At 46.6% G+C, this 23,312-nt stretch overlaps 10 non-coding genes across 10 annotated transcripts; all 10 read left to right on the forward strand.

Moving 5' to 3' along the window:
* The first annotated feature begins 680 nt into the window (after nt 1–680).
* Nucleotides 681–883, forward strand: LOC126122975 (small nucleolar RNA U3). The gene has a single exon (XR_007526099.1). It is a non-coding gene; the product is annotated as a small nucleolar RNA U3 (small nucleolar RNA).
* A 947-nt stretch (nt 884–1,830) lies between these two features.
* Nucleotides 1,831–1,949, forward strand: LOC126122967 (U5 spliceosomal RNA). Its single transcript, XR_007526091.1, has one exon. It is a non-coding gene; the product is annotated as a U5 spliceosomal RNA (small nuclear RNA).
* Nucleotides 1,950–4,376: 2,427 nt separating this feature from the next.
* Nucleotides 4,377–4,583, forward strand: LOC126122966 (small nucleolar RNA U3). The gene has a single exon (XR_007526090.1). It is a non-coding gene; the product is annotated as a small nucleolar RNA U3 (small nucleolar RNA).
* Nucleotides 4,584–5,530: 947 nt separating this feature from the next.
* LOC126122968 (U5 spliceosomal RNA) lies at nt 5,531–5,649 on the forward strand. The gene has a single exon (XR_007526092.1). It is a non-coding gene; the product is annotated as a U5 spliceosomal RNA (small nuclear RNA).
* A 2,435-nt stretch (nt 5,650–8,084) lies between these two features.
* Nucleotides 8,085–8,291, forward strand: LOC126122972 (small nucleolar RNA U3). Its single transcript, XR_007526096.1, has one exon. It is a non-coding gene; the product is annotated as a small nucleolar RNA U3 (small nucleolar RNA).
* Nucleotides 8,292–9,238: 947 nt separating this feature from the next.
* On the forward strand, nt 9,239–9,357 carry LOC126122970 (U5 spliceosomal RNA). The gene has a single exon (XR_007526094.1). It is a non-coding gene; the product is annotated as a U5 spliceosomal RNA (small nuclear RNA).
* A 7,873-nt stretch (nt 9,358–17,230) lies between these two features.
* Nucleotides 17,231–17,437, forward strand: LOC126122973 (small nucleolar RNA U3). Its single transcript, XR_007526097.1, has one exon. It is a non-coding gene; the product is annotated as a small nucleolar RNA U3 (small nucleolar RNA).
* Nucleotides 17,438–18,384: 947 nt separating this feature from the next.
* On the forward strand, nt 18,385–18,503 carry LOC126122969 (U5 spliceosomal RNA). Its single transcript, XR_007526093.1, has one exon. It is a non-coding gene; the product is annotated as a U5 spliceosomal RNA (small nuclear RNA).
* A 2,429-nt stretch (nt 18,504–20,932) lies between these two features.
* Nucleotides 20,933–21,139, forward strand: LOC126122974 (small nucleolar RNA U3). Its single transcript, XR_007526098.1, has one exon. It is a non-coding gene; the product is annotated as a small nucleolar RNA U3 (small nucleolar RNA).
* Nucleotides 21,140–22,086: 947 nt separating this feature from the next.
* Nucleotides 22,087–22,205, forward strand: LOC126122971 (U5 spliceosomal RNA). Its single transcript, XR_007526095.1, has one exon. It is a non-coding gene; the product is annotated as a U5 spliceosomal RNA (small nuclear RNA).
* The last annotated feature ends 1,107 nt before the right edge of the window (nt 22,206–23,312 follow it).

The following is a 23,312-nucleotide window of genomic DNA, read 5'->3' on the forward strand; positions in this document are numbered from 1 at the left end:
ATGATTGATAGTATGGACGTGGCGCTGAGTGTAAGTGTTTGTTTAGCTGTGGGTGTTTTCATAATTGCCATGTGAGGAAAAGCAATACTCGTGATAGGCGAAAAGAGATACAGAGGAGAAACACATTTATTGCGAGTATTATATATCAGCAGCTCTTGGCGGGTATCAAGCTAGACGCAAAGTGAAACGAAAGAGGAAGTATGCATGAAAGTGGCGATATATCGACAAGAGTTTGCACTGTTAGGGTGAGGTGAATAAACTAGTGCGGTGCGAAAATTTTCGAGAGAGAGGCGGCTTAAAGAAAGCACAAGAGTCGTATGAACGCCGTCTTGTGTGTTTGTCTTTCAGTGGCTATTTGGCATGTCTGCTTGCGCCATAGGATGCTACTGTATGTGCCCCAGGCCCCCATCTAGCGGCCGGAGGTGCAAAGCGGTGTTTACATACAGTCTCGCGTGAGGCAATGGTCTCTCATTTCGGAAGACAAGAAGCACTGGTAGCGCACAAAATAGCTGAGTGAGATCATGGCGGCCAAGTAAGAGTAGAAGTAGGTTCTTTGCAGAATGTCCGAGCTTAAGAAATTCTTCGATAAGTAAATCGCGAAATGTGAAGAGTGTGTCGTATTCTCGTAGGGCGTGTTGACGGTCTCGTGCATAAGTAGCGAGCGGTGATAGCTTGCTAGGAAGATCATACTTCACAGATCATTTCTGTAGTATGTCTTCAACTCTCTCTAGTTCAAAGCTGGAGTAGACGTAACCACGATGATGAGTGGTAGCACTGTCCCTGAGCGTGAGGCTTGCGATCGAGATTCATCGCATCTTGGTTGTAATCGATGATCGTTCACCACATTCTGAGGATGTGGGAAGGGAAGCGCTTTCCGAGTGGTGGTTTTATTATATAGAATAGAAGCAAGCATAAGTCATACTTTTGGTATCGGGACCCGCGTCGTTGCAGCAATGTCGCTACAGGTTGTGGAAGGACTTTGATTGCGACATGTCATGAAAGCCTTGTGGGAGTTTCTCGAGTGGCACGGGGACGAGCCATTTGATTTGGCCTGCTCCAAGTGCTAGGCTTGGATGACAACGACGTACTTTTGAGTTACAAGAATGAGTGAGCAACACAAGAAGAGTGCAATTGATGACCATAAACGGCTGACACACAACACAGTCTTGATAATCAGCACTAATGCATGATGTACGGAACATTTAGGAGGAGCGCGTTTGGCTAGCAAACATGAATTGAGTGATTTGCAAGGCACTGTTATCTGCAAGAAGGAATGCATGGAATTCGCAAATGAATAAGACTGGTTCAAATACTATCGACAGAAATTTTATTTCTGTTGTCAACTAGTATTAATTAGTTGTGTGGGAGCAGGGGGATATTTCCCTTGCACCATACATCTACATACAGGTTGCGTCTGATGTGGCCTAGTTTTGCGTTCAAAGAACTATCTAGTTGCCTGTTTTTTCAGTGAACGAGTGTGGTGGGGAGGAGAGAGATTAGTGTTAGATGCAGAGCAGTGCGGGCAGTTAGTTGTGTGTCTGACGGTGGGTCGCCGAGAGGAATTAGGCGTGCTGCCATCTGTCGGCAGGTGAGGTAATGAAGCAGCTTGAATGGTGACAGAAATGATGAAAATAGTTATCTAAAGAGTAATATCGACGACATTTGGCAGACACGTATTTCAGCGCTGACAGTTAGTTTGGGGTGTGTGCTTGCATGGCACTGGAAGTCTGTTGACGGTAGAGAAGTAGACAAGACGGAAAGAATTTTCCGCGTTCTCGCGGAGAAGCAATAGAGAAGCAGCCATAAGTATTGAAGTGAGGGCTTTGATCGGCACTCTGGTTTCCCTTCAAAACGAATAAATCTTTCGCCTTTTACTAAAGATTTCCGTGGAGGGGAACATTAAATGAGTCTATAAGGTATTTTTCGTAGTGCTCGGCTATTGCTGAGCCATAATCACAAGTAAAACGTAATGTAATTAGCAAGAGGTAGGTTGTGTTGTGAGAATGAAGGGCGTGGAGTAGCGGATCACGTTGGATCAGGTAGATGCTTTTTTAATTTGAAAATGCAATTGGCCGTTTCGTAGTATAATGAAACAAGTACATTTGCCCTGAAATGGCTTGCAGTGTGTTAGGCGATTGTGTAAAGAGAGAGAGAGAGAGCGCTATTTATTGTCCTGGAAACTCTTGGTGAACCCTTTCCGCATCTCAGTTCTAGATGATTTGAGGGTGTTTACTTGCACTGCAGTTGCACAACAGCATATAAGCCGATATTTGGAAGTGAATGATGAATTGAGAGGCTTTGTAATAAATACTAGTATGTGATTAGTAGATTGTGTTTTGAAACCCAAAATTATTTTTACCGCACAAGTTTGTGATTTGTAGGTATGATGTGAGTGAGATTTGGGCTGTAGATGGTGGTTAGTTGGGCAGGATGAGCATTTCAATTGTTTTCAATAGAGTGGATATTAGTGGCACTGGCTTGTTGCCATAATGTGGCATTGGTTCTTTGTTCATAACAGTGTACTCAGTTTTGTAGAAGATTTAGGTGAGAAAGAGACAGTTGTTGAATATGACATAGATAGCTAGAGATGAATTGAGTAGCAATTTCCTGGTAGTTGTAGTTTGGGTATGATGTGTCTCAGTGAGAGATAAATCTTGAAATGGAAGGGTTGTTCCTAGCTACAGTCTTGGAAACTATGTATCTGCTGTTGACTCCAATGTTTTCAAGATTACTTGTGTACAAAATTGGCCAGACTTTGCAGTTTCTTCTTCAGTAAATGAGTGGAAGGTGGTGCAGATAATGGTATAAATGTTCAGTGCCTCCTGTGAGTTGTTGATGCTGCTTGTCTTTTAAGTAAAATTGATAGGGGCTCTTGATTGACCCAGCCATAGACAGAGCTGGTGCATACTTGGCTTGAGAAGACTTTGGCCAGTAAATGATGAAATACCAACACATTGCTCACAACAAAGCTCCTTTCCCTGCATTCTAGTTTCCCTCGGGTATAGAGTGACATGATATTGGCAGATAATCACTTTGATCAGGCTGTTTGTTTTTTTTTTAATGCTCTTTTACCAGAATCCATTCATAGTGATAACTGTGTTCTCTGGTGGAACACGATGAGAACATTGTGTGAAGTGCACAGAAGTAGCTATTTGAGTGTGTGTGAAAATGTGAGGTAACCACTGTTACTCCTAAATTTCTGTGGAATTAAGTTTTCTGTGTGTGTCTGAAAATCCAAGTGGTTCAAGTTGGTAGTTTATTTGTTGCAAGCGAAAAAAGCTTTTTAGTAAACTGAGGCACTAGCATTAGTTTCCTGTTCACTGTGACAAGGAAGCTAGTATAAAAAGTAGTTTGTGGTTTTGTTTGCAAAGAAGTGCTCATGGGATGTAAGCACTGCTTGAGATTATTCTGAGATGATTTTTTGAGGGGGGGGGGGAGATTGCTAAACATCTAGCATTTTAGTAAGGAGCTTGTCGGAGTAGTCGTAAAATTGTTATTTTATGAGAAATTTCTTTATTCATAGCACATGGCCATCATAGTTGAAGCATAAAGATTGGCATGGTATGCGTAGGTCTGTAAAATGTCCTGACAGTGATGTTCACAGAGACTTGTTGTATACTTTGATTCTTCATCTGTTTAACAGTAGACATAAGAAATGTATTAGTGGAGCAAGTAGCTGTGAAATTACTGGCGTATGATTGATAGTATGGACGTGGCGCTGAGTGTAAGTGTTTGTTTAGCTGTGGGTGTTTTCATAATTGCCATGTGAGGAAAAGCAATACTCGTGATAGGCGAAAAGAGATACAGAGAGAAACACATTTATTGCGAGTATTATATATCAGCAGCTCTTGGGCGGGTATCAAGCTAGACGCAAAGTGAAACGAAAGAGGAAGTATGCATGAAAGTGGCGATATATCGACAAGAGTTTGCACTGTTAGGGTGAGGTGAATAAACTAGTGCGGTGCGAAAATTTTCGAAGAGAGAGGCGGCTTTAAAGAAAGCACAAGAGTCGTATGAACGCCGTCTTGTGTGTTTGTCTTTCAGTGGCTATTTGGCATGTCTGCTTGCGCCATAGGATGCTACTGTATGTGCCCCAGGCCCCCATCTAGCGGCCGGAGGTGCAAGCGGTGTTTACATACAGTCTCGCGTGAGGCAATGGTCTCTCATTTCGGAAGACAAGAAGCACTGGTAGCGCACAAAATAGCTGAGTGAGATCATGGCGGCCAAGTAAGAGTAGAAGTAGGTTCTTTGCAGAATGTCCGAGCTTAAGAAATTCTTCGATAAGTAAATCGCGAAATGTGAAGAGTGTGTCGTATTCTCGTAGGGCGTGTTGACGGTCTCGTGGCATAAGTAGCGAGCGGTGATAGCTTGCTAGGAAGATCATACTTCACAGGATCATTTCTGTAGTATGTCTTCAACTCTCTCTAGTTCAAAGCTGGAGTAGACGTAACCACGATGATGAGTGGTAGCACTGTCCCTGAGCGTGAGGCTTGCGATCGAGATTCATCGCATCTTGGTTGTAATCGATGATCGTTCACCACATTCTGAGGGATGTGGGAAGGGAATAGCGCTTTCCGAGTGGTGGTTTTATTATATAGAATAGAAGCAAGCATAAGTCATACTTTTGGTATCGGGACCCGCGTCGTTGCAGCAATGTCGCTACAGGTTGTGGAAGGACTTTGATTGCGACATGTCATGAAAGCCTTGTGGGAGTTTCTCGAGTGGCACGGGGACGAGCCATTTGATTTGGCCTGCTCCAAGTGCTAGGCTTGGATGACAACGACGTACTTTTGAGTTACAAGAATGAGTGAGCAACACAAGAAGAGTGCAATTGATGACCATAAACGGCTGACACACAACACAGTCTTGATAATCAGCACTAATGCATGATGTACGGAACATTTAGGAGGAGCGCGTTTGGCTAGCAAACATGAATTGAGTGATTTGCAAGGCACTGTTATCTGCAAGAAGGAATGCATGGAATTCGCAAATGAATAAGACTGGTTCAAATACTATCGACAGAAATTTTATTTCTGTTGTCAACTAGTATTAATTAGTTGTGTGGGAGCAGGGGGATATTTCCCTTGCACCATACATCTACATACAGGTTGCGTCTGATGTGGCCTAGTTTTGCGTTCAAAGAACTATCTAGTTGCCTGTTTTTTCAGTGAACGAGTGTGGTGGGGAGGAGAGAGATTAGTGTTAGATGCAGAGCAGTGCGGGCAGTTAGTTGTGTGTCTGACGGTGGGTCGCCGAGAGGAATTAGGCGTGCTGCCATCTGTCGGCAGGTGAGGTAATGAAGCAGCTTGAATGGTGACAGAAATGATGAAAATAGTTATCTAAAGAGTAATATCGACGACATTTGGCAGACACGTATTTCAGCGCTGACAGTTAGTTTGGGGTGTGTGCTTGCATGGCACTGGAAGTCTGTTGACGGTAGAGAAGTAGACAAGACGGAAAGAATTTTCCGTGTTCTCGCGGAGAAGCAATAGAGAAGCAGCCATAAGTATTGAAGTGAGGGCTTTGATCGGCACTCTGGTTTCCCTTCAAAACGAATAAATCTTTCGCCTTTTACTAAAGATTTCCGTGGAGGGGAACATTAAATGAGTCTATAAGGTATTTTTCGTAGTGCTCGGCTATTGCTGAGCCATAATCACAAGTAAAACGTAATGTAATTAGCAAGAGGTAGGTTGTGTTGTGAGAATGAAGGGCGTGGAGTAGCGGATCACGTTGGATCAGGTAGATGCTTTTTTAATTTGAAAATGCAATTGGCCGTTTCGTAGTATAATGAAACAAGTACATTTGCCCTGAAATGGCTTGCAGTGTGTTAGGCGATTGTGTAAAGAGAGAGAGAGAGAGAGAGAGCGCTATTTATTGTCCTGGAAACTCTTGGTGAACCCTTTCCGCATCTCAGTTCTAGATGATTTGAGGGTGTTTACTTGCACTGCAGTTGCACAACAGCATATAAGCCGATATTTGGAAGTGAATGATGAATTGAGAGGCTTTGTAATAAATACTAGTATGTGATTAGTAGATTGTGTTTTGAAACCCAAAATTATTTTTACCGCACAAGTTTGTGATTTGTAGGTATGATGTGAGTGAGATTTGGGCTGTAGATGGTGGTTAGTTGGGCAGGATGAGCATTTCAATTGTTTTCAATAGAGTGGATATTAGTGGCACTGGCTTGTTGCCATAATGTGGCATTGGTTCTTTGTTCATAACAGTGTACTCAGTTTTGTAGAAGATTTAGGTGAGAAAGAGACAGTTGTTGAATATGACATAGATAGCTAGAGATGAATTGAGTAGCAATTTCCTGGTAGTTGTAGTTTGGGTATGATGTGTCTCAGTGAGAGATAAATCTTGAAATGGAAGGGTTGTTCCTAGCTACAGTCTTGGAAACTATGTATCTGCTGTTGACTCCAATGTTTTCAAGATTACTTGTGTACAAAATTGGCCAGACTTTGCAGTTTCTTCTTCAGTAAATCAGTGGAAGGTGGTGCAGATAATGGTATAAATGTTCAGTGCCTCCTGTGAGTTGTTGATGCTGCTTGTCTTTTAAGTAAAATTGATAGGGGCTCTTGATTGACCCAGCCATAGACAGAGCTGGTGCATACTTGGCTTGAGAAGACTTTGGCCAGTAAATGATGAAATACCAACACATTGCTCACAACAAAGCTCCTTTCCCTGCATTCTAGTTTCCCTCGGGTATAGAGTGACATGATATTGGCAGATAATCACTTTGATCAGGCTGTTTGTTTTTTTTTTTAATGCTCTTTTACCAGAATCCATTCATAGTGATAACTGTGTTCTCTGGTGGAACACGATGAGAACATTGTGTGAAGTGCACAGAAGTAGCTATTTGAGTGTGTGTGAAAATGTGAGGTAACCACTGTTACTCCTAAATTTCTGTGGAATTAAGTTTTCTGTGTGTGTCTGAAAATCCAAGTGGTTCAAGTTGGTAGTTTATTTGTTGCAAGCGAAAAAAGCTTTTTAGTAAACTGAGGCACTAGCATTAGTTTCCTGTTCACTGTGACAAGGAAGCTAGTATAAAAAGTAGTTTGTGGTTTTGTTTGCAAAGAAGTGCTCATGGGATGTAAGCACTGCTTGAGATTATTCTGAGATGATTTTTTGAGGGGGGGGGGGGAGATTGCTAAACATCTAGCATTTTAGTAAGGAGCTTGTCGGAGTAGTCGTAAAATTGTTATTTTATGAGAAATTTCTTTATTCATAGCACATGGCCATCATAGTTGAAGCATAAAGATTGGCATGGTATGCGTAGGTCTGTAAAATGTCCTGACAGTGATGTTCACAGAGACTTGTTGTATACTTTGATTCTTCATCTGTTTAACAGTAGACATAAGAAATGTATTAGTGGAGCAAGTAGCTGTGAAATTACTGGCGTATGATTGATAGTATGGACGTGGCGCTGAGTGTAAGTGTTTGTTTAGCTGTGGGTGTTTTCATAATTGCCATGTGAGGAAAAGCAATACTCGTGATAGGCGAAAAGAGATACAGAGAGAAACACATTTATTGCGAGTATTATATATCAGCAGCTCTTGGGCGGGTATCAAGCTAGACGCAAAGTGAAACGAAAGAGGAAGTATGCATGAAAGTGGCGATATATCGACAAGAGTTTGCACTGTTAGGGTGAGGTGAATAAACTAGTGCGGTGCGAAAATTTTCGAAGAGAGAGGCGGCTTTAAAGAAAGCACAAGAGTCGTATGAACGCCGTCTTGTGTGTTTGTCTTTCAGTGGCTATTTGGCATGTCTGCTTGCGCCATAGGATGCTACTGTATGTGCCCCAGGCCCCCATCTAGCGGCCGGAGGTGCAAGCGGTGTTTACATACAGTCTCGCGTGAGGCAATGGTCTCTCATTTCGGAAGACAAGAAGCACTGGTAGCGCACAAAATAGCTGAGTGAGATCATGGCGGCCAAGTAAGAGTAGAAGTAGGTTCTTTGCAGAATGTCCGAGCTTAAGAAATTCTTCGATAAGTAAATCGCGAAATGTGAAGAGTGTGTCGTATTCTCGTAGGGCGTGTTGACGGTCTCGTGGCATAAGTAGCGAGCGGTGATAGCTTGCTAGCAAGATCATACTTCACAGGATCATTTCTGTAGTATGTCTTCAACTCTCTCTAGTTCAAAGCTGGAGTAGACGTAACCACGATGATGAGTGGTAGCACTGTCCCTGAGCGTGAGGCTTGCGATCGAGATTCATCGCATCTTGGTTGTAATCGATGATCGTTCACCACATTCTGAGGGATGTGGGAAGGGAATAGCGCTTTCCGAGTGGTGGTTTTATTATATAGAATAGAAGCAAGCATAAGTCATACTTTTGGTATCGGGACCCGCGTCGTTGCAGCAATGTCGCTACAGGTTGTGGAAGGACTTTGATTGCGACATGTCATGAAAGCCTTGTGGGAGTTTCTCGAGTGGCACGGGGACGAGCCATTTGATTTGGCCTGCTCCAAGTGCTAGGCTTGGATGACAACGACGTACTTTTGAGTTACAAGAATGAGTGAGCAACACAAGAAGAGTGCAATTGATGACCATAAACGGCTGACACACAACACAGTCTTGATAATCAGCACTAATGCATGATGTACGGAACATTTAGGAGGAGCGCGTTTGGCTAGCAAACATGAATTGAGTGATTTGCAAGGCACTGTTATCTGCAAGAAGGAATGCATGGAATTCGCAAATGAATAAGACTGGTTCAAATACTATCGACAGAAATTTTATTTCTGTTGTCAACTAGTATTAATTAGTTGTGTGGGAGCAGGGGGATATTTCCCTTGCACCATACATCTACATACAGGTTGCGTCTGATGTGGCCTAGTTTTGCGTTCAAAGAACTATCTAGTTGCCTGTTTTTTCAGTGAACGAGTGTGGTGGGGAGGAGAGAGATTAGTGTTAGATGCAGAGCAGTGCGGGCAGTTAGTTGTGTGTCTGACGGTGGGTCGCCGAGAGGAATTAGGCGTGCTGCCATCTGTCGGCAGGTGAGGTAATGAAGCAGCTTGAATGGTGACAGAAATGATGAAAATAGTTATCTAAAGAGTAATATCGACGACATTTGGCAGACACGTATTTCAGCGCTGACAGTTAGTTTGGGGTGTGTGCTTGCATGGCACTGGAAGTCTGTTGACGGTAGAGAAGTAGACAAGACGGAAAGAATTTTCCGTGTTCTCGCGGAGAAGCAATAGAGAAGCAGCCATAAGTATTGAAGTGAGGGCTTTGATCGGCACTCTGGTTTCCCTTCAAAACGAATAAATCTTTTGCCTTTTACTAAAGATTTCCGTGGAGGGGAACATTAAATGAGTCTATAAGGTATTTTTCGTAGTGCTCGGCTATTGCTGAGCCATAATCACAAGTAAAACGTAATGTAATTAGCAAGAGGTAGGTTGTGTTGTGAGAATGAAGGGCGTGGAGTAGCGGATCACGTTGGATCAGGTAGATGCTTTTTTAATTTGAAAATGCAATTGGCCGTTTCGTAGTATAATGAAACAAGTACATTTGCCCTGAAATGGCTTGCAGTGTGTTAGGCGATTGTGTAAAGAGAGAGAGAGAGAGCGCTATTTATTGTCCTGGAAACTCTTGGTGAACCCTTTCCGCATCTCAGTTCTAGATGATTTGAGGGTGTTTACTTGCACTGCAGTTGCACAACAGCATATAAGCCGATATTTGGAAGTGAATGATGAATTGAGAGGCTTTGTAATAAATACTAGTATGTGATTAGTAGATTGTGTTTTGAAACCCAAAATTATTTTTACCGCACAAGTTTGTGATTTGTAGGTATGATGTGAGTGAGATTTGGGCTGTAGATGGTGGTTAGTTGGGCAGGATGAGCATTTCAATTGTTTTCAATAGAGTGGATATTAGTGGCACTGGCTTGTTGCCATAATGTGGCATTGGTTCTTTGTTCATAACAGTGTACTCAGTTTTGTAGAAGATTTAGGTGAGAAAGAGACAGTTGTTGAATATGACATAGATAGCTAGAGATGAATTGAGTAGCAATTTCCTGGTAGTTGTAGTTTGGGTATGATGTGTCTCAGTGAGAGATAAATCTTGAAATGGAAGGGTTGTTCCTAGCTACAGTCTTGGAAACTATGTATCTGCTGTTGACTCCAATGTTTTCAAGATTACTTGTGTACAAAATTGGCCAGACTTTGCAGTTTCTTCTTCAGTAAATCAGTGGAAGGTGGTGCAGATAATGGTATAAATGTTCAGTGCCTCCCTGTGAGTTGTTGATGCTGCTTGTCTTTTAAGTAAAATTGATAGGGGCTCTTGATTGACCCAGCCATAGACAGAGCTGGTGCATACTTGGCTTGAGAAGACTTTGGCCAGTAAATGATGAAATACCAACACATTGCTCACAACAAAGCTCCTTTCCCTGCATTCTAGTTTCCCTCGGGTATAGAGTGACATGATATTGGCAGATAATCACTTTGATCAGGCTGTTTGTTTTTTTTTAATGCTCTTTTACCAGAATCCATTCATAGTGATAACTGTGTTCTCTGGTGGAACACGATGAGAACATTGTGTGAAGTGCACAGAAGTAGCTATTTGAGTGTGTGTGAAAATGTGAGGTAACCACTGTTACTCCTAAATTTCTGTGGAATTAAGTTTTCTGTGTGTGTCTGAAAATCCAAGTGGTTCAAGTTGGTAGTTTATTTGTTGCAAGCGAAAAAAGCTTTTTAGTAAACTGAGGCACTAGCATTAGTTTCCTGTTCACTGTGACAAGGAAGCTAGTATAAAAAGTAGTTTGTGGTTTTGTTTGCAAAGAAGTGCTCATGGGATGTAAGCACTGCTTGAGATTATTCTGAGATGATTTTTTGAGGGGGGGGGGGGGAGATTGCTAAACATCTAGCATTTTAGTAAGGAGCTTGTCGGAGTAGTCGTAAAATTGTTATTTTATGAGAAATTTCTTTATTCATAGCACATGGCCATCATAGTTGAAGCATAAAGATTGGCATGGTATGCATAGGTCTGTAAAATGTCCTGACAGTGATGTTCACAGAGACTTGTTGTATACTTTGATTCTTCATCTGTTTAACAGTAGACATAAGAAATGTATTAGTGGAGCAAGTAGCTGTGAAATTACTGGCGTATGATTGATAGTATGGACGTGGCGCTGAGTGTAAGTGTTTGTTTAGCTGTGGGTGTTTTCATAATTGCCATGTGAGGAAAAGCAATACTCGTGATAGGCGAAAAGAGATACAGAGAGAAACACATTTATTGCGAGTATTATATATCAGCAGCTCTTGGGCGGGTATCAAGCTAGACGCAAAGTGAAACGAAAGAGGAAGTATGCATGAAAGTGGCGATATATCGACAAGAGTTTGCACTGTTAGGGTGAGGTGAATAAACTAGTGCGGTGCGAAAATTTTCGAAGAGAGAGGCGGCTTTAAAGAAAGCACAAGAGTCGTATGAACGCCGTCTTGTGTGTTTGTCTTTCAGTGGCTATTTGGCATGTCTGCTTGCGCCATAGGATGCTACTGTATGTGCCCCAGGCCCCCATCTAGCGGCCGGAGGTGCAAGCGGTGTTTACATACAGTCTCGCGTGAGGCAATGGTCTCTCATTTCGGAAGACAAGAAGCACTGGTAGCGCACAAAATAGCTGAGTGAGATCATGGCGGCCAAGTAAGAGTAGAAGTAGGTTCTTTGCAGAATGTCCGAGCTTAAGAAATTCTTCGATAAGTAAATCGCGAAATGTGAAGAGTGTGTCGTATTCTCGTAGGGCGTGTTGACGGTCTCGTGGCATAAGTAGCGAGCGGTGATAGCTTGCTAGCACGATCTCCGGCGGTACACCGAAAGGTTACCGCCCTTCGATAGTGCACCTTCGCGCTAATCGAAGTGTTAGGGGTTACAGGTGCCAGCCAGCCAGCCAGCCAGCCAGCCAGCCAGTCCGCCCGCAGCAGCAGCAGCAGCAGCAGCAGTTCGCGGTACCGGCCTGCAGCAGTGGCCAGCCAGCCAGCCAGCCAGCCAGCCAGCCCTCCGGTGGCCGCCGCAGTCCAGCCAGCAGCAGTCCAGCCAGCAGCAGCAGCAGCAGCCGCCGCCGCCCCGGCCCCGTCCGCGGCAGCAGCGTCCCTGCCTCTCGCCGCCGCCGTCGCCGTCGCCGCCGCCGCCGCCGCCGCCGTCGCCGCCGTCGACGTCCGTCCGCCGTCCGTCCGCCGTCCGCCGTCTCCCAGTGTGTGTCCTGTCCTTTCAGTGTTGTGTTTTTTCTTTCTTCTTCTTGCCGTCATGTCCGCCCCCACCACCACCGTCACTACTACCACCACCGCCATCGTGTATACGTCCCCATCCGCCGCCTCCACCACAATCACTTGGTGTGCCCAGTCCCACCCCCCTCCTTCCATCCCTCCCCTCCTCTCTATCCCTTCGCCCTCGCTCTTTGTCGCCCCCGCCCCCTCTCCCGCTTCCTCCTCTCGTTCTGATCCCTTCCCCCCACTCCCCCAGCCTGTCACTGCAGCTCCGGCTAGGGTGGTGGCCCGTCGGGCCACTGCCCACGCCCAGCTCTCCCCGTCGCCATCGCCATCGCCACCGCCGTCATCATCATCGTCGCCATCGCCATCACTGCCACATTCGCCTGCACCGTCACAGTCACTTCCTCCGGCGCCGACTGCTGCGTCCGTGCCGGGACCTGTCCCTTCCCACCACCTCCCCATCGTTCCCGTCCCTCCTGTCACCACCCGCCCATCTGCCGCTGTCAAACGCCCTAGTGGCGCCTCCACTTCCTCTACTCCTAAAAAGGCTCCACCCCGCCCCCCATCCCCACCCCAAAATGCCATGGACGTCTCCCCACCAGGCCCCGCTCCCTCCTCCTCCTCCTCCTCCCCCCCCGGTCTCTACAAATATCTCCTGTCCCGCCCCGATCCTTCCTTCCTCGAGGCCCGGAATCTCTCCCTCCTCCTCCGCCAACATTTCCCAGGCGCCCCCATCTCTCTCCTTACTCCCAGACGGGATTCTGTTCTTATCTCCTCCCCCAGCCCGACCCTCCATACTGACATCCTCTCCCGCCTCCCCATCACCCGTTTTGGTCCTCACGCCTCCCTCACCCCTGCTCCCTCCCCATCTCCTACCCGCCAACCCCAACCCCCGCGTCGCCCGCCGACCCTCACCGCCGTGATCACTCGGCTTAGCCCGTCGATCACGGAGGAGGAGGTGCTGGCGGAGCTGAAGGCCCATCCCACCCTGGAGGTGCGGGCAGTCCGCCGCATCTTCAACGCGACCGGCCCCACCCGCCTTATGCGGGTTTTCTCAGAGGACGCCCCCTCCATTGACCGTCTCCTGAAGGAGGGTGCCCTCCTCTTCAATCAGCGGTACAAAGTCGACCCCTCCCGTTCCCCCCCTCAATCCCTGCGCTGCCAGAGATGTCTGCGCTACAATGCACACACAACAGCCGAGTGCCGCGAGGCCCCCACATGCCCGCATTGTCGCCAAGCGCACTTCCTCCGGCAGTGCCCCAACCTCCAATCCCCTCCCTCCTGTAATACCTGCAGCCTCCCCCACCCTACCTACTCCCAAAAGTGTAAAGCCCGGCCCCCTCCCACCACCCCTGAACTCACCGTCCCTGTCCGTCCCCTGGACGCCCCCACCCCTCCTGGCAATTCCCTTCGTCCCCCCCCCACTGCTGAGGACATCATCAGGTTCCTCACCATTGTCCTCCAAAACGTCCATCCCTTTCAGCGCCCCCACACCCTCCAACAGATCTCCCTCGCCGCCCGTTCCATCTTCCACCTTAAAATGTACGCCACCTATTCCAATAACCAGGCCCATTTCACCTTCTCCCGCCTTGACACCCTCGTCTAAATCCTTATCATGGCGCGACAGCATCGTATCCTTTTCAACAATATCCGCTCCCTTCCCGCCAACAAGAACCTCTTCCTGCACACCCTTGCTACCCACCGTGTGGATGCCTTCCTTCTCAATGAAACCTTCCTCCAACCCCACCACTCCATCCACACCTCCCCCTATCTCCTCTACCGCTCCGATAATCCCCTCCCCGTTGCGCGTGGCGGAGTTGCCATTGGCCACCACCGCCAGATCCCCGTTCGGCTCCAACCTCACCTTCCCGACCCCACCGAACACCTGATCCTTAGTCTCTTCTTCCCCGGCCTTACCGTTACCTGTGCCACCATCTATGTCCGCCCCAACGCCCCTCTTCCTTTCGACTTCCTCTCCCACATCGACCGTACCTTCTCCTCCTATGTGATCGCCGCCGACCTCAACATCCATAGTCGCTCCGCTGCCCAGTTGCGGCGGTGGCATCGGTTCCTCTCCTCCCTTCAAGGCGACCTCGTCCCCATCCCCCAGCACACCCGCCCCGAATCCAATTCCACTCCCGATGTTATTCTTTCCTCCCCCAACCTCCTTGGTCGCATTACGGTGGATGTCCTGGAGCCTATTGGTAGTGACCATCTCCCTGTCCTCCTCACCGTTTCCGACGGTCGTCGCCCCCGCCCCGACCCTCGTCATGACCCTCCCCCCAAGTACATCCATGACTATTCCCGTGCCAACTGGGATGCCTACCGGGATACCCTCTCCACTCAGGTCGACAGCCACCCTCTCGCCTACCGCCATCCCGATGATGTCTCCCATGCCGCCTCCTTTCTCCAGCAGACCTTGTCTGAGGCCGTGGAGGCCCACGTCCCTACTGTTGCCATCCACCCCCACCGTCCTACCTTACCACCACAGGCCGTCCTCCTCCTCCGTGAATCCCGTCGTCTCTACCGTGCCTTCCTCCGCACGCGTGACCCGGACACCCTACGACGCCACCGGCAACTACAGCGACACATTCGAAATTTGCTCGCGGCTAAGAAACGCCGGGACTGGCGACAGACATGCACCCGTTTAAATGCTACCCTCCCCATCAACTCGTCCAAGTTCTGGACCGCCTTCCGTCGCCTTACCGGAACTAAGCCCTCCCCCTACTATCCTCTTCTCCACGATGACCACCCCTTCCCTGACGCCCTTAGTAAGGCCAACCACTTTGCCTCCTACCTGTCCGATGTGTTTTCCATCCCTGATGATCCCCGGTTCGATTACTCCCTCTTCCCAGATATCCGCGATCGAACTGACACCTCTGTCCCTCCCCTCGCTCCTGGTTTCCAGTACTTGGACAACATTCCACACACGGAACTTAACGCCCCCATCACTACACAGGATCTCATTACTACACTCCGCACCAAACGCAACACCGCTCCTGGTCACGATCGTGTCACCTACCGTCACCTTCGTGAAGCTCCTGTCTCTTTTCTCTCCACCCTGGCCAGGCTCTACAATGTAGTCCTGTCCACTGGTTACTACCCCGACCTGTGGAAAACCTCCCGTATCCTCATGTTCCTCAAACCTGGCACACCGCCGTCCGCCGTCTCCTCCTACCGTCCCATCAGCCTTACCTCGGTCTTCAGCAAGGTCCTGGAATCTATCCTCACCCGCCGCATCCACCAGCATCTCCGCCAGCACCGCCTCCTCCCCGTTACCCAGTGTGGCTTTCGGCCGTCCTTCTCTTCCGACGATCTCCTTCTTCACCTCACTCATCTCCTTTCCGAACAGCTCAATTCCCGTCGCTCCGCAATCTTCCTCTCTCTTGACCTCGAACGCGCATATGACCGCGTATGGCATTCCGGTCTCCTCTTCAAGCTCCAAACCTTCGCCCTTCCCATTAACTACGTTCGTCTGATCGGTTCCTTTCTCTCCCGCCGTCCTTCCCATGTCACCATCCATAAGACCGATTCCTACACCTTTTTCCCCTCCGCCGGTGTGCCCCAAGGCTCCGTCCTCTCCCCCCTTCTGTACTTGTTGTACACGGCGGACATGCCGCCGCCGTCACCCCCCGTCCACCTTCTCCAGTTTGCCGATGACACCGCCTTCCTTGCCCTTGCCCCCACCCTGCGACGCTCCCAACACCTTCTCCAATCCCATCTTGACCGGTTCACCGCTTGGTGCAACCAGTGGTTGCTCAAGGTCAATCCTTCCAAAACCCAGGCGATCATTGTAGGCAAAACCACTCCCTCCTTCCGCCTCCTTGATTTTTATCTCACCGTTTATGGCCGTCCCATCGCTCTCACCCCCACCCTTAAGTACCTTGGCGTCACCCTCGACCGCCGCCTCTCCTGGACTCCCCATCTCCAGACAATCCAAGCCAAGGCACGTTCCCGACTCCGTCTCCTCAAGCTCCTTTCCGGCCGAACGTGGGGTCTGGACCCCTCCACCATCCTCCACACCTATCAGTCCCTCATCCGCCCTATCCTCTGTTACGCCCATCCAGCCTGGATCTCCGCCCCCCCTTCCTTTTATAAATCCCTCCAAATCCTTGAACGCCATGCTCTCCGCCTTGCCTATCGCATCCGTCTCCCCTCCCCCACGCGGATCCTGTATGACCTTATCCCCTTCCCCCACCTCCTCCTTTTCCTCGAAAGGATACGAATCCTCTACATCTCCCGTAAACTCGATCCTCCTCACCCGCTCGTCTCCCCGATCCTCTCCCAACCCCGCCCGCTGCCGCGCCTGTACTCCCATGTCCCACCCGGTCTCCATCTCTCCACCCTCCTTACCCTCTCCCACGGTGGCTTCCGCCAGCTCCCCCTCCCTGATGATGCCCTCCTCCCCTCCATCTACCCCTCCTACCAACTTTGATCCTCCCGCCCTCCTCCTGTGCTTGCTCCTCAGGGCACCCTCCCTCCCTTCTCTCCCTTTTCCCTCCCTCCTCCTTTTCTCGTCCCTCGTCCCCCGGGCCCCCCCTCTCCTGTCCCTATCCTCCTGTCCCCGTCTCCTCAGCCGTGGCATCCTCTTTTCCTCCCCTCTCCCCTTCCTCATCCCTGTTGCCCTCTTGGCAGGTCCCCGGACTCGCACACGCTAAGTGGACATTCGCGCGCCGGAGATCACCGCCATCAGTGTATCGTGTGTGCCGTCATGTTTAGTGTTCCGTTTCGCCGTCACGCTCCATTGTTCACCTGTGACATCGTCTTCTTCAGTGTTTGTGCGTCGGGTCTCCAGTTCCTAGTGTGGATTGTCAACAAGTGTGAACGGCTTCTTGTGCTTTTCTGTTCTTGTGTCTCCTGTGTTTTCCCGCCGTTTTTCTATGTAATGTCTCTTCTTTGTTTATCTCCATGTACTCTCTTCGGCTGAAGAGCAGCGTATTGTGCTGCTGCCAGCCTACCTGTTTGTTCAGGTTTCAAAATTACAATAAAGTAAAAAAAAAAAAAAAAAAAAAAAACAATAGCTTGCTAGCAAGATCATACTTCACAGGATCATTTCTGTAGTATGTCTTCAACTCTCTCTAGTTCAAAGCTGGAGTAGACGTAACCACGATGATGAGTGGTAGCACTGTCCCTGAGCGTGAGGCTTGCGATCGAGATTCATCGCATCTTGGTTGTAATCGATGATCGTTCACCACATTCTGAGGGATGTGGGAAGGGAATAGCGCTTTCCGAGTGGTGGTTTTATTATATAGAATAGAAGCAAGCATAAGTCATACTTTTGGTATCGGGACCCGCGTCGTTGCAGCAATGTCGCTACAGGTTGTGGAAGGACTTTGATTGCGACATGTCATGAAAGCCTTGTGGGAGTTTCTCGAGTGGCACGGGGACGAGCCATTTGATTTGGCCTGCTCCAAGTGCTAGGCTTGGATGACAACGACGTACTTTTGAGTTACAAGAATGAGTGAGCAACACAAGAAGAGTGCAATTGATGACCATAAACGGCTGACACACAACACAGTCTTGATAATCAGCACTAATGCATGATGTACGGAACATTTAGGAGGAGCGCGTTTGGCTAGCAAACATGAATTGAGTGATTTGCAAGGCACTGTTATCTGCAAGAAGGAATGCATGGAATTCGCAAATGAATAAGACTGGTTCAAATACTATCGACAGAAATTTTATTTCTGTTGTCAACTAGTATTAATTAGTTGTGTGGGAGCAGGGGGATATTTCCCTTGCACCATACATCTACATACAGGTTGCGTCTGATGTGGCCTAGTTTTGCGTTCAAAGAACTATCTAGTTGCCTGTTTTTTCAGTGAACGAGTGTGGTGGGGAGGAGAGAGATTAGTGTTAGATGCAGAGCAGTGCGGGCAGTTAGTTGTGTGTCTGACGGTGGGTCGCCGAGAGGAATTAGGCGTGCTGCCATCTGTCGGCAGGTGAGGTAATGAAGCAGCTTGAATGGTGACAGAAATGATGAAAATAGTTATCTAAAGAGTAATATCGACGACATTTGGCAGACACGTATTTCAGCGCTGACAGTTAGTTTGGGGTGTGTGCTTGCATGGCACTGGAAGTCTGTTGACGGTAGAGAAGTAGACAAGACGGAAAGAATTTTCCGTGTTCTCGCGGAGAAGCAATAGAGAAGCAGCCATAAGTATTGAAGTGAGGGCTTTGATCGGCACTCTGGTTTCCCTTCAAAACGAATAAATCTTTCGCCTTTTACTAAAGATTTCCGTGGAGGGGAACATTAAATGAGTCTATAAGGTATTTTTCGTAGTGCTCGGCTATTGCTGAGCCATAATCACAAGTAAAACGTAATGTAATTAGCAAGAGGTAGGTTGTGTTGTGAGAATGAAGGGCGTGGAGTAGCGGATCACGTTGGATCAGGTAGATGCTTTTTTAATTTGAAAATGCAATTGGCCGTTTCGTAGTATAATGAAACAAGTACATTTGCCCTGAAATGGCTTGCAGTGTGTTAGGCGATTGTGTAAAGAGAGAGAGAGAGAGAGCGCTATTTATTGTCCTGGAAACTCTTGGTGAACCCTTTCCGCATCTCAGTTCTAGATGATTTGAGGGTGTTTACTTGCACTGCAGTTGCACAACAGCATATAAGCCGATATTTGGAAGTGAATGATGAATTGAGAGGCTTTGTAATAAATACTAGTATGTGATTAGTAGATTGTGTTTTGAAACCCAAAATTATTTTTACCGCACAAGTTTGTGATTTGTAGGTATGATGTGAGTGAGATTTGGGCTGTAGATGGTGGTTAGTTGGGCAGGATGAGCATTTCAATTGTTTTCAATAGAGTGGATATTAGTGGCACTGGCTTGTTGCCATAATGTGGCATTGGTTCTTTGTTCATAACAGTGTACTCAGTTTTGTAGAAGATTTAGGTGAGAAAGAGACAGTTGTTGAATATGACATAGATAGCTAGAGATGAATTGAGTAGCAATTTCCTGGTAGTTGTAGTTTGGGTATGATGTGTCTCAGTGAGAGATAAATCTTGAAATGGAAGGGTTGTTCCTAGCTACAGTCTTGGAAACTATGTATCTGCTGTTGACTCCAATGTTTTCAAGATTACTTGTGTACAAAATTGGCCAGACTTTGCAGTTTCTTCTTCAGTAAATCAGTGGAAGGTGGTGCAGATAATGGTATAAATGTTCAGTGCCTCCTGTGAGTTGTTGATGCTGCTTGTCTTTTAAGTAAAATTGATAGGGGCTCTTGATTGACCCAGCCATAGACAGAGCTGGTGCATACTTGGCTTGAGAAGACTTTGGCCAGTAAATGATGAAATACCAACACATTGCTCACAACAAAGCTCCTTTCCCTGCATTCTAGTTTCCCTCGGGTATAGAGTGACATGATATTGGCAGATAATCACTTTGATCAGGCTGTTTGTTTTTTTTTTTAATGCTCTTTTACCAGAATCCATTCATAGTGATAACTGTGTTCTCTGGTGGAACACGATGAGAACATTGTGTGAAGTGCACAGAAGTAGCTATTTGAGTGTGTGTGAAAATGTGAGGTAACCACTGTTACTCCTAAATTTCTGTGGAATTAAGTTTTCTGTGTGTGTCTGAAAATCCAAGTGGTTCAAGTTGGTAGTTTATTTGTTGCAAGCGAAAAAAGCTTTTTAGTAAACTGAGGCACTAGCATTAGTTTCCTGTTCACTGTGACAAGGAAGCTAGTATAAAAAGTAGTTTGTGGTTTTGTTTGCAAAGAAGTGCTCATGGGATGTAAGCACTGCTTGAGATTATTCTGAGATGATTTTTTGAGGGGGGGGGGAGATTGCTAAACATCTAGCATTTTAGTAAGGAGCTTGTCGGAGTAGTCGTAAAATTGTTATTTTATGAGAAATTTCTTTATTCATAGCACATGGCCATCATAGTTGAAGCATAAAGATTGGCATGGTATGCGTAGGTCTGTAAAATGTCCTGACAGTGATGTTCACAGAGACTTGTTGTATACTTTGATTCTTCATCTGTTTAACAGTAGACATAAGAAATGTATTAGTGGAGCAAGTAGCTGTGAAATTACTGGCGTATGATTGATAGTATGGACGTGGCGCTGAGTGTAAGTGTTTGTTTAGCTGTGGGTGTTTTCATAATTGCCATGTGAGGAAAAGCAATACTCGTGATAGGCGAAAAGAGATACAGAGAGAAACACATTTATTGCGAGTATTATATATCAGCAGCTCTTGGGCGGGTATCAAGCTAGACGCAAAGTGAAACGAAAGAGGAAGTATGCATGAAAGTGGCGATATATCGACAAGAGTTTGCACTGTTAGGGTGAGGTGAATAAACTAGTGCGGTGCGAAAATTTTCGAAGAGAGAGGCGGCTTTAAAGAAAGCACAAGAGTCGTATGAACGCCGTCTTGTGTGTTTGTCTTTCAGTGGCTATTTGGCATGTCTGCTTGCGCCATAGGATGCTACTGTATGTGCCCCAGGCCCCCATCTAGCGGCCGGAGGTGCAAGCGGTGTTTACATACAGTCTCGCGTGAGGCAATGGTCTCTCATTTCGGAAGACAAGAAGCACTGGTAGCGCACAAAATAGCTGAGTGAGATCATGGCGGCCAAGTAAGAGTAGAAGTAGGTTCTTTGCAGAATGTCCGAGCTTAAGAAATTCTTCGATAAGTAAATCGCGAAATGTGAAGAGTGTGTCGTATTCTCGTAGGGCGTGTTGACGGTCTCGTGGCATAAGTAGCGAGCGGTGATAGCTTGCTAGCAAGATCATACTTCACAGGATCATTTCTGTAGTATGTCTTCAACTCTCTCTAGTTCAAAGCTGGAGTAGACGTAACCACGATGATGAGTGGTAGCACTGTCCCTGAGCGTGAGGCTTGCGATCGAGATTCATCGCATCTTGGTTGTAATCGATGATCGTTCACCACATTCTGAGGGATGTGGGAAGGGAATAGCGCTTTCCGAGTGGTGGTTTTATTATATAGAATAGAAGCAAGCATAAGTCATACTTTTGGTATCGGGACCCGCGTCGTTGCAGCAATGTCGCTACAGGTTGTGGAAGGACTTTGATTGCGACATGTCATGAAAGCCTTGTGGGAGTTTCTCGAGTGGCACGGGGACGAGCCATTTGATTTGGCCTGCTCCAAGTGCTAGGCTTGGATGACAACGACGTACTTTTGAGTTACAAGAATGAGTGAGCAACACAAGAAGAGTGCAATTGATGACCATAAACGGCTGACACACAACACAGTCTTGATAATCAGCACTAATGCATGATGTACGGAACATTTAGGAGGAGCGCGTTTGGCTAGCAAACATGAATTGAGTGATTTGCAAGGCACTGTTATCTGCAAGAAGGAATGCATGGAATTCGCAAATGAATAAGACTGGTTCAAATACTATCGACAGAAATTTTATTTCTGTTGTCAACTAGTATTAATTAGTTGTGTGGGAGCAGGGGGATATTTCCCTTGCACCATACATCTACATACAGGTTGCGTCTGATGTGGCCTAGTTTTGCGTTCAAAGAACTATCTAGTTGCCTGTTTTTTCAGTGAACGAGTGTGGTGGGGAGGAGAGAGATTAGTGTTAGATGCAGAGCAGTGCGGGCAGTTAGTTGTGTGTCTGACGGTGGGTCGCCGAGAGGAATTAGGCGTGCTGCCATCTGTCGGCAGGTGAGGTAATGAAGCAGCTTGAATGGTGACAGAAATGATGAAAATAGTTATCTAAAGAGTAATATCGACGACATTTGGCAGACACGTATTTCAGCGCTGACAGTTAGTTTGGGGTGTGTGCTTGCATGGCACTGGAAGTCTGTTGACGGTAGAGAAGTAGACAAGACGGAAAGAATTTTCCGTGTTCTCGCGGAGAAGCAATAGAGAAGCAGCCATAAGTATTGAAGTGAGGGCTTTGATCGGCACTCTGGTTTCCCTTCAAAACGAATAAATCTTTTGCCTTTTACTAAAGATTTCCGTGGAGGGGAACATTAAATGAGTCTATAAGGTATTTTTCGTAGTGCTCGGCTATTGCTGAGCCATAATCACAAGTAAAACGTAATGTAATTAGCAAGAGGTAGGTTGTGTTGTGAGAATGAAGGGCGTGGAGTAGCGGATCACGTTGGATCAGGTAGATGCTTTTTTAATTTGAAAATGCAATTGGCCGTTTCGTAGTATAATGAAACAAGTACATTTGCCCTGAAATGGCTTGCAGTGTGTTAGGCGATTGTGTAAAGAGAGAGAGAGAGAGAGAGCGCTATTTATTGTCCTGGAAACTCTTGGTGAACCCTTTCCGCATCTCAGTTCTAGATGATTTGAGGGTGTTTACTTGCACTGCAGTTGCACAACAGCATATAAGCCGATATTTGGAAGTGAATGATGAATTGAGAGGCTTTGTAATAAATACTAGTATGTGATTAGTAGATTGTGTTTTGAAACCCAAAATTATTTTTACCGCACAAGTTTGTGATTTGTAGGTATGATGTGAGTGAGATTTGGGCTGTAGATGGTGGTTAGTTGGGCAGGATGAGCATTTCAATTGTTTTCAATAGAGTGGATATTAGTGGCACTGGCTTGTTGCCATAATGTGGCATTGGTTCTTTGTTCATAACAGTGTACTCAGTTTTGTAGAAGATTTAGGTGAGAAAGAGACAGTTGTTGAATATGACATAGATAGCTAGAGATGAATTGAGTAGCAATTTCCTGGTAGTTGTAGTTTGGGTATGATGTGTCTCAGTGAGAGATAAATCTTGAAATGGAAGGGTTGTTCCTAGCTACAGTCTTGGAAACTATGTATCTGCTGTTGACTCCAATGTTTTCAAGATTACTTGTGTACAAAATTGGCCAGACTTTGCAGTTTCTTCTTCAGTAAATCAGTGGAAGGTGGTGCAGATAATGGTATAAATGTTCAGTGCCTCCCTGTGAGTTGTTGATGCTGCTTGTCTTTTAAGTAAAATTGATAGGGGCTCTTGATTGACCCAGCCATAGACAGAGCTGGTGCATACTTGGCTTGAGAAGACTTTGGCCAGTAAATGATGAAATACCAACACATTGCTCACAACAAAGCTCCTTTCCCTGCATTCTAGTTTCCCTCGGGTATAGAGTGACATGATATTGGCAGATAATCACTTTGATCAGGCTGTTTGTT

The sequence above is a fragment of the Schistocerca cancellata genome, unplaced genomic scaffold (assembly GCF_023864275.1).
Source record: "Schistocerca cancellata isolate TAMUIC-IGC-003103 unplaced genomic scaffold, iqSchCanc2.1 HiC_scaffold_416, whole genome shotgun sequence".
NCBI classification, from domain to species: Eukaryota; Metazoa; Arthropoda; class Insecta; order Orthoptera; family Acrididae; genus Schistocerca; species Schistocerca cancellata.